Here is a 14,575-nt window from a genome sequence, read left to right on the forward strand (position 1 = left end):
CAATTTACTTTGCTTCATTTAATGTTCTCACATGACAGGCTGAAGCTCAACACACAATAGCACACTGGCTGGCTGTGAGTCTGTGACAAACAACATGCTCACCCTCAGCCAGTCGACCGTCCTCCATTCTTCCTCAATCAGGACAGCAGTGCCACCTCCATCTTACTGCTGTGCAGGTCAAATGAAACATTGCTGAGCGGAGACCGAGGGCACAGGCTTACAACCGCCCATACACCCGCAGCCAGCACCACCAGTGATGTGTCCGCGGACCCCGCAGGGTGTAGCGGGGGATCCGTTATGGAGGAAGACTGCACCGCATTTGGGGGTGGCAGAACAGAGCGCAGCGACTGGACAAAGGTATGTGATGCCTGCTGATCCACACGGCACAGCGGGGGATAGTGCCTTACAGATCATGGGAGCGGACATAGCCCAGGTTGAACAGGCTGCAAGGGAGATATATGAACTAGAGGTTGACAGACAGGTTGTCACTCTGCATAAAGGAGATTGTGTTGCTGCGCTCTGCCCTGTGCCAACGGGTGCCCCCCAGTCTACTCAGACTATTGAAAGTGTAACAGAGAATATGCAGAACACTGATGTATTGGCTGACAGAAATGAAACTGTTATTAACATCTCGAGTAGGCAGCTATCATCCACTGAGTATGCTGTTTTGAATAAAGGGTTAGGTTTTGTGCCGACATGTGGTATCAATATGTTTGATGTCAAGGTGGATTTGTTCAAGTACACTAGGAATATCCGCTGGAAAGTGTGGCACAGTTTGAACAGACCAACAAAGGCAGCAGGAAACCTGGATATAGTGCCACATATCAGTATACAAGAGATTCCCAGTAAACTTAAACCACGGAGTAAAGCGGATCCACCGTTCACAAGTAGTTCATTGGAACTGTTTGAGAAATTGGTGCTGAGGGACATTAAGACAAAGGTGGAAAAAAGAAAGGAAAAGCGATTTAATCTGTCCCGGGCAGAGCAATTAGCATTAAATAAGCTTAAGAACGACAAGTCAGTGATTATAAAAAAGGCAGATAAGGGGGGGGGCCATCGTTATACAAAATCGTTTAGATTATGTCGATGAGATCAAAAGGCAATTAAGTGATCAGAATATGTATAGGTGTTTGCCTAATGACCCCACGGGACGCTTTAAGGTTGAAATTGATGAATTGCTGAGAGATGCAGCTGATACAGGCATTATCAGCAAAGATCTGATGGGGGCCTTATTAAAGGAATCACCAAGGGTCCCAGTGTTTTACACCTTGCCGAAGGTGCACAAGGACTTGTTTCATCCCCCCGGCCGACCGATCGTGTCGGCGGTGGGGTCCTTGCTTGAACCATTAGGAATCTATGTAGATACGTGGTTGCAACCTATTGTGAAAGCTGATGAAATCTGCCTTAAAGATACGACCCATTTTCTCAAAATGCTAGACCAGATTAATGTTGATTGTGTGGATTTTCTAGTGAGCATGGATGTGGTGAATCTCTATAACAATATCATCCATAGGGAAGCCTTGACATCTGTGAAAAAGCGGCTACATGGTGATAGCAGGGTAACGAATGAGATGCTCGTTTTCATTACGACTTTGCTTGAATTTTGCCTTTCCCACTCTTACTTTAGGTTTGGGGATGAGTTTTACCTGCAGATCCTCGGGGTGCCAATGGGGGCCCCTTATGCACCGAGTGTAGCTAATTTGGTAATGTCGGATTTTGAAAGAACATATTTCATTGGTGCTGGGGCCCCTACTGGCATCAGAGGTTACTGCAGGTTTATTGACGACCTTTTCTTTGGATGGTCAGGTACAGAGGAGGAGCTGTGCCAGTTTTTCAGTACGGTGAATGGGGTACATGAAACTATTAAATTTAAAATGGAGTATGATCCCAATTCACTGCATTTTCTTGATGTGGAGGTGAGGAAAAAATCGGGACATTTTGAAACCGATTTATACAGGAAAGCCACCGATAAAAATGGATATCTATTGGCTAGTAGTTGCCACCCCAAGCCATTGGTGAATGGGCTCCCTAAGAGTCAGTACGTTAGAGTACGGAGAATTACATCCTCAGATGAACTGTATGTTAATCAGGCACGGCTCCTCACGCAGGATTTCATTAAAAGGGGCTATAGTAAAGAAAGATGCGAGGAGATAGCAGCAGAGGTGGGAGGATTAGATCGTGAAGCATTAAGAACATATAATAGTGAAAAACAGGATGAGAAAAATGAGGTTAATTTTGTGACCACTTTTTGTAGAGAGTCGAGGATTTTGCGAGACACGATATCTAAGTTTTGGCCGGTGATTGAGGTTGATCCCCAGTTATCCACCATTTGTAGGAATCCACCTAGATTTGTATACAGGAAGGGGAAATCCATCAGGGACCATTTGGTCCGTGCTGATATAGGAAGAACAGGGGGGCCCACACAAACGTTTTTGGGACCACCAAGAGTTGGTACCTTCCCCTGTCTGCACTGTCAAAATTGTAATGGTATCATCAGGGGGGCAGAGGTGAGACATCCACGACAGGGTACCCCAATTCCCCTTAAAAATTATGCCACATGCGACACTAAAGGGGTGATATATTACATCAAATGTCCCTGCGGACTGGCCTACGTAGGACAAACTAAGAGAGAAGTAAAGTCTCGGCTTAACGAACATAGGAGCAACATACAGAACCCTAATACTACCAAAAGGGGGGAGGAGGAAAGGAATCGGGATCCCCCTTTAGCAAGACATTTTAAGGAAGCTGGACATAGGGTGAGTCAGCTGAGATGGCTGGTTTTGGAGGTTGTGCAGTTCCATGAGGGCCAGGATCGCAAGGCCTCCCTATTAAAACGTGAGGCATGGTGGATGGAAAAACTGGGGACTCAGTCACCGTATGGCCTCAATGAAGATTTTAGCCTCAGATGCTTCTTGTAAGTTTTTTGGCCGCTCTCTGTTTATTGAAGGGTTAATGTAATTGCAAGCATGTGCCCGCCCCCCTAATTGATTTGGGTGTGGCGTGTATTTTAAATTTACTATATAATTGTAATGTGTGACCAGAGTACTTGAGCACTTGAGAAAGGGCCTCTGCCCGAAACGTTGTGCTTTTTAGTGTGCTGTAACACCGCTGTATAAAAATAAATATTTTGCTGTATTACACTCCTGGAGGGTCGAGTCCTTGTGGATTGTTGCTGTTATTAAGCAGAGACAATGAAACAGTAGAAACTCAAAAACTAGATTTAAATATAAAATAAAACTGTGGGATATCTAAAAAAATCATTTTTAGAAGACTGAGGATAGATATAATTGTTTTCTGACCAGTTAATTTTCACCTCGGTTGTCCTTTAAAGGGATCTGTCTATCCATTGAGTATTGCACAACAAGATGCGGGATGGCTTCATATACTGCATGGTCACAGGAGCAGTGACATAGATTCAGGGAGCCATGGAGAGCGGAGAAGCTGGGCAGGAGGGACAAGGATTGCGTATGCTAAATGGGTAGGTTTTCCATTCTGAACTAATAGCTATTTGGTGTAGAAGCTGCCCTCTCTGCATTTTATTTTTGAAAACCTGAGCAATTTTCGCCTATTAGTGCTGCAGCCATTCATATGCCAATAACTGTATTAGTAATTATCACACTTTAATGAACTATACATTGTTTTTTTGCCACCAATTAGAGTTTCTTTGGGTGGTACTTTTTGCTAAGAATTATTTTATTCTAAATGCATTTTAATGGGAATAATAAGGAAAACTGAAAAAAAATAATAGTTATTATTTCTCAGTTTTCATCCATTATAGTTTTAAAATAAAACATTCTACTGTGGCTAAAAGCCACACATTTTATTTTCCCATTTGTCCCAGTTATTGCAACATTTAAAATATTTCCCTAGTAGAATGTATGGCGCCAATATTTTATTTGGAAATAAAGGTGCATTTTTTTTCAGTTTTGCGTCCGTCTTGACATACATATAAAAAAAGTTCAGTCCCTAAGATAACTATTTATGTACTTTTTTTAATATATATACTGTATATATACTGTATATTTACAAAAAAATTATTTGGATAACTATTGGGGAGTGTGGGCGGTAAGGGGTTAATTTTAAATGTAAATATAGATCTGTTTATTTAAAAAAGTGTGTGTAGGTGTAATTTTACTATTTGGCCACAAGATGTCCTTGCGCACAACTTTCCTGTGCATACTATTAGTACGCAAACAGAAAGTAATGCGTGGACGTGTAAGAATCGGATTTTGTGAATGACGTGGCATCTCATGCCAGCGATCATTCACACGGGGACTTAGATCAATTAATGGGAACTGCGTTCTCATTCATTGATCTCTCCTCCAATGATTGGCAGTGAAAACAAGCACGGGAGCAAGTTCAGGAGCATGCGGAAGTGCGCTCCGGCAAGGGATGTAGTACCTACGACCCTGCGAAGTGAAGAGGGATTTTGCAGGGACGTAGATACTCGTCCCGGGGGAGGGCAAATGGTTAAAGTTTGAACTCTATGCAAAATCTTAGTCTCAAAAAGTTTTATTAAAGTAAGGAATTGCACAAAAAATAAAACATACACCCCTAACAGTGGGATTGCAATAAGATGACAAGCAATTGCAACGCACAAAAGATGACTGCAAGAGCACAGCGCAGAATGCTCAATGAGGTGAAGAAAAATCCTAGAGTGTGAAAATAACTATAGTAACTATGTATGGGAAGGCACGCTCCTATCTAAAGAAGGCACGCTTCTTACATAGCAGCAAGAGCTTTAGCAGTGCACCTTAATGAATCAAGCTCAAAGTGAGATGTGCACATGGCGATTTGTGAGCTAACTTTAGTAGTTTGGAGAGCATTGCAAGGACCAAGTTAGAGATGAAGGGTAAAAGTTGATAGCAAGTCGGATTTAATTTGGACCCATAAAGTTATTGATGTCCTGCATGCATGGGGGATATGTGGGCAAGTTGTGTCATCCTGTAATAGTTCAGGAGTCTAGGAACCACGAGACTCCCCCCCCCCCCCCCCCCTCCGCTCAGAGGTTGTGACATAGCCTTTTTGGGAATATTAGTACACTTGTCCTTCCATATGAACGACAATATGGCCTCCTGCAATGATCTTAGGTTGTTGGACGTGAATATGACTGGTAAGACCCTAAAATAGTACAATATTTTAGGCAGGAGAGTCATGTGTATAGCATAACGTGTGTGTGTGTAAGTTGTAGCAGCGGAGCCATCAGGACATCAAAATTAACCTTGCAAAGGGTGCGTACATAGCAGTAAAATACTAATCCCCCTCCAAGTCATAACAACTCAGGGCCCGGGGGGACATGTAATTTGGGGTCTGGCTATTGCCGGTACATGAATAACAGATATGTGGGATGTGGACTATAGCATTGCAGCTATAGCTGCGCCAATAGCTGGCGCTACGCAGCTCTGTGCATGCACCAAAGTGACCTGTTTCGGTAAAGGGCGCCATAGCTGTTGGCAAGAATAATTCCCAAATAATTTATGGATTGGAGTCTCTGTTGGAACCCTGTAGAGGCAAGAATTTATTTCTGGATTAAACTCTAGGAAAAATCTTATGTAATCACCTAAAGAACCTAATGACTGTCTGAAACCAAATTTGTGTACAGTATTACATTTACCATATAAAAATGACAGTGGGACCCCACAATGATTTTCTAATTATAAAAAAGATTTTAAAAACAAGTATATGCATGCACCCCATGAGAATATGGTGACACCTGGTAATTGTCTGCTTATAATGGTTGGGGGTGGCGAAGTGGTGAGGCAGGACAGATATATGACAATGACATAAATATGGCCAGTTCTAGACTTTCTTTTTTTCTGCCTGAGGCAAACTTGTGAAGATGCCCCCCCTCCCCTACCGATTTGGAATGATCGCACAGCACCCAACAATTTACTTTGCTTCATTTAATGTTCTCACATGACAGGCTGAAGCTCAACACACAATAGCACACTGGCTGGCTGTGAGTCTGTGACAAACAACATGCTCACCCTCAGCCAGTCGACCGTCCTCCATTCTTCCTCAATCAGGACAGCAGTGCCACCTCCATCTTACTGCTGTGCAGGTCAAATGAAACATTGCTGCTCTCCTGCCTCCCCCCTCCTCACTCACTGCCAGACTCCTCACACAGCACAACAAGCTTCTTTTACCTAGTAATGACCTCTTCCCCTTGCTCGTTCGCCTCTCGATTTTCCTCCTACTCTGACTGCATGCTGTAAGTGTAAAAACACAATACAAACATGCTGACCGTAGTCTCTGCCCCTGATGAAAGTGTTTCACCTTGCTTCATGAGAGAACTGGCCCTTCCACCCCTTCTTATGTGCCTGCCCACATTTTCCTTCCCTCCTTCACCATCCCCTGCACCCCTGCCTGTCACCTCAGTTTTAAGTAGGCAACACACTTGCAGGGCCATTTTTACTTGCAATTCCTGTCTCTCTGCCATAGGGCTTTCGCTTTTGTGCGTGCGTAATCACGCAGCGCACGGTGCAGTGCACGCGATGCGCCCATTAAACCCAATGGGCTCTGCGCGCGGAGTTGCGCGATTGCGCGCGCAAAACTGACTTTGCGCACGATAAAGAGCACAAAATGGTGCTAACTCAGCAGTGCAAAGGTTATCACACCTAAAGTCTTTTAGGCGTGATAACTGAGTTATCACCGCTTTGTGAATCAGGCCCATTTTGTGGGAAAGAAAACAGAAAGCTGTATGAATTTAAAATGTGCAGAAAACGCAAAAGCAGTATGCAAAGAAACAGTAATGATTTCATTTCTCATTTGAGTAAAAAAAAACGGTCTGTTCCCGGATAGGAAGGGAACGGATCGGAAGGGATGGGAACGGATCCAATGTTAACCTATGGATCGGTTCACATCCGTCCGTTCAAACAGATCATTTCCGCACAATCTGCTGAATGGACCACAACTTTGGTTCTGCAGTAATTATTCCGGACCGCTGAGCCCAGCGGAACGGAAACGGAAGCTGAAGCCCTGCATTGGGGGCAATGAGAAAACTAAACGTCACTCTCTTTGCACTAGTGGAGAAATGGACCGTTCTAAATAGATAAATAGACTTTTGGGTTGGGGATCTGGGGGGTGATGTGGGGAAATGGAACGGAAGCAGTGGAAGGGAAACGAAGTGGAAACGGATCTAATTGACCGGTGATCAGATCCGTCTTCACGGATCTGTTTGCTACTTCAACGCAAGTGTGAACCGAGCTTCACTTCCTCAATTCAGCTGTCATGTGATCACATTTTTTGCATGCAGATGTCTCATTTCACACAAAAGAAGTCATCAATAGTTTGTGCTGTTCACTGATCTATTAGGTGGTTCAATTAAATCTACTGAGCCTGGAAACAGGCTTTAAAGGGAACCTAAACTGAGAAGGATATGGATTTTTCCTTTTAAAATAATCCCAGTTGCCTGACTCTTCTGCTGATCCTGTGTCTCTAATACTTTTAGCCTCAGCCCCTCAACAAGCATGGAGACCGGGTGCTCTGATTGACTTTCAGGTGTGTGATTCAGCCACTTCTGCAGACCGAGAGATCAGCAGCAGAGCCAGGCAACTGGTATTGTTTAAAAAGAAACATCCAGATCCCTCCCAGTCAAGGTTCCCTTTAAGAAAACATAAGGATGAACAAAAAGGGGCTTTTGAACAAGAGCTATGAATGTTTCCACAGCATTGCACTATGCACTTCTGCGGCACAGACAAGGTTAACAAAACTCAAGTCCATCAATCAGTGCCTTGGTGAGATTAAGACATGATAGGTTGGAACTGGGAGTTCTGTTACCCACCACCTTGTCTATCTATCAAATACAGCTCTTATTCACGAGGAGGTTTAGAGAGTAACTGGATATCAATCTCCATGGACAGATCTTAGGGTCAGGAAGAGAGACTGTATCATTACACGTGCACTGGGGATATGTGCTTCCCCTTCCAACTACACTATATTATACACAATGCCTGGACTCTTTATGCTGAGACAGATTTTTACTGGCAGCGACAAAAGGAAAAACTGCCTGTAGCTACTGGTCGTTTGTGAGCTTGTAAGCTTGTGCTTTCTAACCTGCACTGCACAATAACTGGAATTTATCTAACCTGCACTGCACAATAACTGGAATTTATTGGGCTGGCAGGGTATAATGGCTGTTTTTTTTTTTTTTTTTTATAAATCTGCCTTGTGTTAATTAATGTGCAATAAAATTCTCAGAACATATAAGAGGGGACGCAATGCCTAATTGCAAAAAATTATGCAACATTTTGTGTTATCGTAACTGACCCATTACGAGCTCCACTTATAAAGAATGGTGATCAGCAGAAAATGGCACTGCGTGGGAGATCACCATATCAGTGACTATCAGTTTTAAGGATCATCATTTGAAGGGCTGGAACCCACTAACACGCTTTTTTGAGCGTTTAGGGAACACTTTAAAGGGACTCCGAGCAGTGCAGTAACTATGGAAAGATGCATACCATTTTGAAGCTCTCTTTCTCCTCTTTCCATTGATATATAAACCTCCACCCTACGCTAATTTTGCCATCGAAATCGCGGCCGCCATCTTGGATTCCTTATTCAGCATTGTATTATGCAGGAGGACACTTTCCCCAGTGTCGGCAGCTCCATTCAGTGCAATGCAATGAAATACAAGGAACCCAGGGGGATATAATTACAAACATCATGCTGGTAGGTGTGAGGATATAATTAATTAGTTGTGGGTATGCTTAAAGGCATACCCACAGGCACTGCTCGGAGTCCCTTTAAATCACTAGCAATTTCCCTAAACGCTCTGCTAATGTAAATAAATGTAACAAATTCCACAGTAGCGATTGCGATTAGCAAAATCACAATCGCAGGACATGCAGGGTTTTGGGAGCGCTTGCGCTTCACTGTAAAGTATTGAAGCACTGGCAAATCGCTCATGAATTGCTACACATTTGTGTGCGATTTTAAACTAATGCAAACTGTAAAAAAATTATAATAAATTGAAAGGACCAATCAGAATTAAAACCACTAATCGCAAAAAGCTATAAAATCACTGGCAAAAAGCTTGCACATTTTAAAATCGCTACCAAAATCGCCGGACACCGCTCATGAAATTGCTTACAATACGATAATTAAAAACGCTAGCGATTTCGCCAGCAATTTGTGATTTTAGTGGGTTCCAAGCCTTGTAGTGGTTTGCTTGTTTCCCATGGTCTGGTACCAATACTTGTGACAATACAATAATATTTATTGACCCTTGTACCACCAATTTCATTAGAGGCTAGCAAGTGCTGCAGGTTGATTTATTTTTTAAAATGTCATTTTCTTAATATTTTGTAATATTTGGTTGCTAGTAAGTAGCACACTTGAGCCTGGTACATACATCTAATTCTAATTGGCCAATTGTACCACTTCAATGTAGCATAGGAGCCTACCTACAAAATCTGTTCACAGAATTCAAAGTCTGTTGGCCATCATACTACACGGAGGTGGTAAAATTGGCCAGTGACTGGCAAATCAAAATTGGATGTGTGTAGGCATCCTTAGGCAGCGTACACACACATTATTGCTGCATTGCTTCAAATCACAGTACATAATGTAAGTCAACAGGCCACTTACCACTCGCAACCGCAAAAAGCAAAATGCAAACAGTAAACTTTCTGTTTTTACCTGCGCACACTGCGTGCATTGCTAAATCTATTGCTAAAGCCCAATAAAAAAGAATTGTATGAAAAATTATAAATCCCATGAGAAAAACGCAGCTATGTCCCTATTTAATCAGCAATAGCGTTATCCCTACTTATGACAGCTAAATGAAATATATCATTTTATTCAAGACTAAGAAGGTTTTCATTGTATGGCATTTTTTCCTGCCTAATGTTGTTTTCTATGCATTTTAATAGGAAAAAGAGACACAAATATAAAAAACACATTATTTATCTTTTACCAGTTCCAGTTTAAAAGTAAAAAGCGCTACTGTAGATAAAAAAAACAAATTTTGTGTAGCTATTTGTACTGTTTATCACAACACTTAAAGGGATACTTAAGTCAAAAAAATAAAATGATTTTTACTCACCTGGGGCATCCCTCACCCCCCTGAAGCTGTATGGTGCCCTCGCAGCCTCGCTCCGATCCTCCTGTCCCCGCCGGCGGCTACTTCCGGGTTCGGCGACAGCCGCTGACAGGCTGGGAACGCGAGTGATTCTCCGCGTTCCCAGCCGCTATATCACCCTCTATGCTGCTATAGCGTATAACGGTGATATAGAGAAAGCCAGATGCTAATAAGCTCTTGTGTTCTGCACATCTGGGTTATTAGCTGCAATTGGATTGCGACATTTACTGCCGATAATCTATTTTCTTTGTGAATCTATTGATTCATATTCTTCTACAAAGGAGAGGTAGAGGTATGTCAGCCTTGATGATTAATCTGTTATATCATTACACTGTTATCATTTGCTTCATATAATTTTCATTTATGTTGTTCTTCTAATATACCAATTTTTTGTCTTAGTAAAGACTATTTTCAATATACAAATAGCATCCATTTTAAATGCAGCCGAAATGCAGTGGTAGTAACCAGTGTGGCTTGCCATTTTCAATTTTGAGAAATTTCCATGAAAAATAGCTTGTTTTTTTGCATTTTTTTGTGAAACTGAGAAAAATAGATATTTTTTACTACAAAACACGACAATGCAGAAAAACAATATTTTTAGCGCGAAAAACTCAAAAAATAACTAGACACATTTTTGGTGGAATTTTTGCTAAAAAAATCGAATTTAACATTATTTTTGTGAAAATGAATGCGAAAAAAACATTGCTGTTTTTGCTCCTCACTGGTAGTAACTCCATGCGTGTTAAGCGCTGACACACGGTGGTTTTATCCACCAGCAGAGGACTGTGACATGTCATGTCTGAGCACGTCTGAGGCCACGCTCAGCTCTGACCCCATGGGGGGCCGCCTGTACAGTGTCAGTACAGCGCTCTAACTAGAGCCCAGCCGGTGCAGGAGAGCAGCTGACACCACCTGTCAGTTGCCTGTGTGACAGGGGCCTTATTGTATAAGGCTCTATATTTTTAGTATGAGTCCTAGCTCAAAGAAAATAAGGACCTTATAATAGTGGTGACACCACCAGCTGGTGACCGAGATGATGTGCGCTGTATTGTGATGTCACCAGAGCCCTGTAAAGGTGGCAATTAATGATAAGATCCCATGGCCAATCTATTGTTTCCAATCACTGTGGTAATTGATCCGAAATGAGCGATCTTGCCCCTTAACGACCAGATTCATGCTAACCAATCTGATCAGATCAATGGATTCAATCCGAAATTTGGTTAAGTTTCAGTAATCTGATCAAATTGGTTAGCGGGACTGATCATTTCCGATTGATTACTGTGGCGATCAGACTTGGTTGATCGCCCACATTATGTATCATTGATGTTCTGTGATTCTAGTATGTATGAGGGCTTTGCTATTACCCGTTAAAGTCAGCGGCCATTGACATTTCTTAAAAAAACACTATTATATAGTATTTTTGGGGACTATTTTGCCATTGTATCCCCTCCGCCATGCCACTGTCTGGGCTTTTGTAGACTTTGTACACCTTTTAAAAATAAATTGTGGCTGCAGAGATGCCCTTAATAGGGATGCTCAAATAACGAATTCGGATTTCATCCGGTTAATTAAATCACCTGTGCGGGTGGGTGGGGGGGGGGGGGGTAATCTTACCCATCAGGCGTCTTCTTAGGTCCGTCCCTCGGTGTCTCCCACGATGCGGTCCATGCACGTCACGTGACTACAAACACTTCCTCCTTCAACCCGGAAGGAGGAAGTGTTTGTAATCACATGACCGCTGCTTGGACCGCATCATGGAAGGCGCCGAAGGACGGACCTAAGAAGACACCTGATGGGTAAGATTAACCCCCCCTCGCCCACCTGCACAGGTGATTTAATTAACCGGATGAAATCCGAATTAGTTATTTGAGCATCCCTATTAAGGGCATCTCTGCAGCCACAATTTATTTTTAAAAGGTGTACAAAGTCTAGTTTAATTAAGCGGATGAAACTCGAATAACACCTATTCGGATTTCATCCGAATTCGTTATTTGAGCATCCCTAGCCCTTAAGGTTTTTGATGTTCGACCTGCCATTAAAGTCATTGGAACTCACTGCGAACAAATCGTTTCATTAATTTCTGCGGTAAAAGTTATACACACATTGGCAGATGCCAAATAGTGATGTTTGACCATCACTAGTTACAATGTGTCCGAAACATCACACCGCAATGCACTAATGTAAATATAGCCTTAGTGTTATGCAAAATTTATCAGGGTGCGAATAGTGCTTAGTGGGTTTATTGTTAAATTCAGACTGGAATCTCATAAATACAGTTATGATTCTTAAAAAAATATTTTATCTTTTTCTTGCTACCACTTCCTGTATAAGCCATATCAGTGTTATAGTGGTGGCATCACTCTGCCAGTTGAAGCAGGAAGTGAGCTGTATTGTGAAGTCATCACAGCTTGCTGTGATGTCACCAGCTACTGTATTTAAGCAGCAGAACAGCGAGATCCAAGCCAGATGCTAATAAGAAAATAGGTAGAGGTGTATACCGCTACACTCCGGCAAGAGACAGAGCTGGACCTTGGCGGCCTAAACCAAAACTGAAACTGGAAGAAGGAAACAAGTAGGTCCACTTCAATGTCTCCAAAGTTGTATTCAGGACTTATCCCATACAGGCAAACATGCACATTGCTGACATGTTTCGGACCTAGTGTGGTCCTTAATCATAGCAACGGTTGCTATGATTAAGGACCACACTAGGTCCGAAACATGTCAGCAATGTGCATGTTTGCCTGTATGGGATAAGTCCTGATTGAATAAAACTTTGGAGACATTGAAGCGGACCTACTTGTTTCCTTCTTCCAGTTCCAGATGCTAATAAGCTGTTGTGCTCTGCACATCTGGGTTATTAGCTGCGATTGGATTGCGACATTTACTGCCGATAATCTATTTTCTTTGTGAATCTATTGATTCATATTCTTCTACAAAGGAGAGGAAGAGGTATGTCAGCCTTGATTACTATTCTGTTATATCATTACACTGTTATCATTTGCTTCATATATTTTTCATTTCTGTTATTCTTCTAAAATGCATATTTTTTGTTTTAGTAAAACCTATTTTCAATATACAAATAGCATCTATGTTAAATGCAGCTGAAATGCAATGATATTAACCAGTATTGCTTGCAAATTTACGCCAAAGTAATTTTCGCATTGAAAATGCAATTTTTTATTTTAGAAATTTCCTCAAATAATAGCTTGTAATTTTGCGTTTTCTTGTAACGATTGGTGTCAGCAAAACAGATTTTCTGATTATTGGTGATCTGCAGTATCACCAATAATACAGATTCTATACCTGATTATGTGGTGATCTGCAGAATCACCAATAATGCTAGTATAGCCAGACACAGGACAACCAATGTGAGATAGTGTTTGGTGCAACAGTAATGAGGAAGAGGAGATCTCCCGAGGAGCGGGAGACTCAGATAGTACTGCAGCCAATGATCACCTGATGAGCAGGGGGATCAGACTGTACTGCAACCAGTGGACACCTGAGGAGCAGGGACCACTGACTGTGCTGCAAGGATGATCACCTGAGGAGCAGGCGATTAAGACTATACTGCAGCCAGTGGACACCTGAGGAGCAGGGACCACTGTGCTGCAAAGGATTATCACCTGAGGAGCAGGTGATTAAGACTATACTGCAGCTAGTGGACACCTGAGGAGCAGGTGTTACAGACAGTGCTGCAAAGGCTGATCACCTGAGGAGCAGGTGATTAAGACTATACTGCAACTAGCGGACACCTGAGGAGTAGGTGTTACAGACAGTGCTGCAAAGGCTGATCACCTGAGGAACAGGTGATTAAGACTATACTGCAGCTAGCGGACACCTGAGGAGCAGGTGAAGGCTACTACAGAATCCTCACCAGTGGCAAGGCCCACTGGTGAGGACAGGAAGGTCAGACAAGCAGAGTAGGCAACGTACGGACAGATAAAGTACAAAGACAGAAGGCTGATTCAGTGTTAAGTTCAGGCAGAGACGGCAACAGTAATCAGATGGGCAGAGGTACAGAATCAACAAGCAGGAGAGTGGTCAAAGGAAGCAGAAGGTCATAACAGATAATACAATGCAATTAGTACTTTAAGCTATCAACAGAATCTGGCTAAGTGTGGATCCCCAGCTCCAGCTGGTTCTAGTACACTTTGGGATCTGACTAGGGTCTGAGCGCTAACACGTTAGCATTCGCAACAGCAGACACGGGGCAACTGACAGACTAGTACTATATATACAGAGATGCCCCGCAGCGCCGCCCCTATCACTCAGCCAATCCAAAGTACCGTTGGAGTCAGCTGACTAGGCAGATCAGCGGACTCACCTCCTATTCGCATAAAGGTCCTGTCGCCTGGCGCGCGCGCGCGTAACCCTCAATCTATGTGCAATAGAAGGACCAGGCAGAGCAGCAGCATGTAACTGCGCGGCAGAGGCCGCCGGCTGATACCTCCGCTATCTATTACATTTCTGCAACAAATCAGTATTTTTAAC

Source organism: Hyperolius riggenbachi, chromosome 8 (assembly GCF_040937935.1).
Source record: "Hyperolius riggenbachi isolate aHypRig1 chromosome 8, aHypRig1.pri, whole genome shotgun sequence".
NCBI lineage: Eukaryota > Metazoa > Chordata > Amphibia > Anura > Hyperoliidae > Hyperolius > Hyperolius riggenbachi.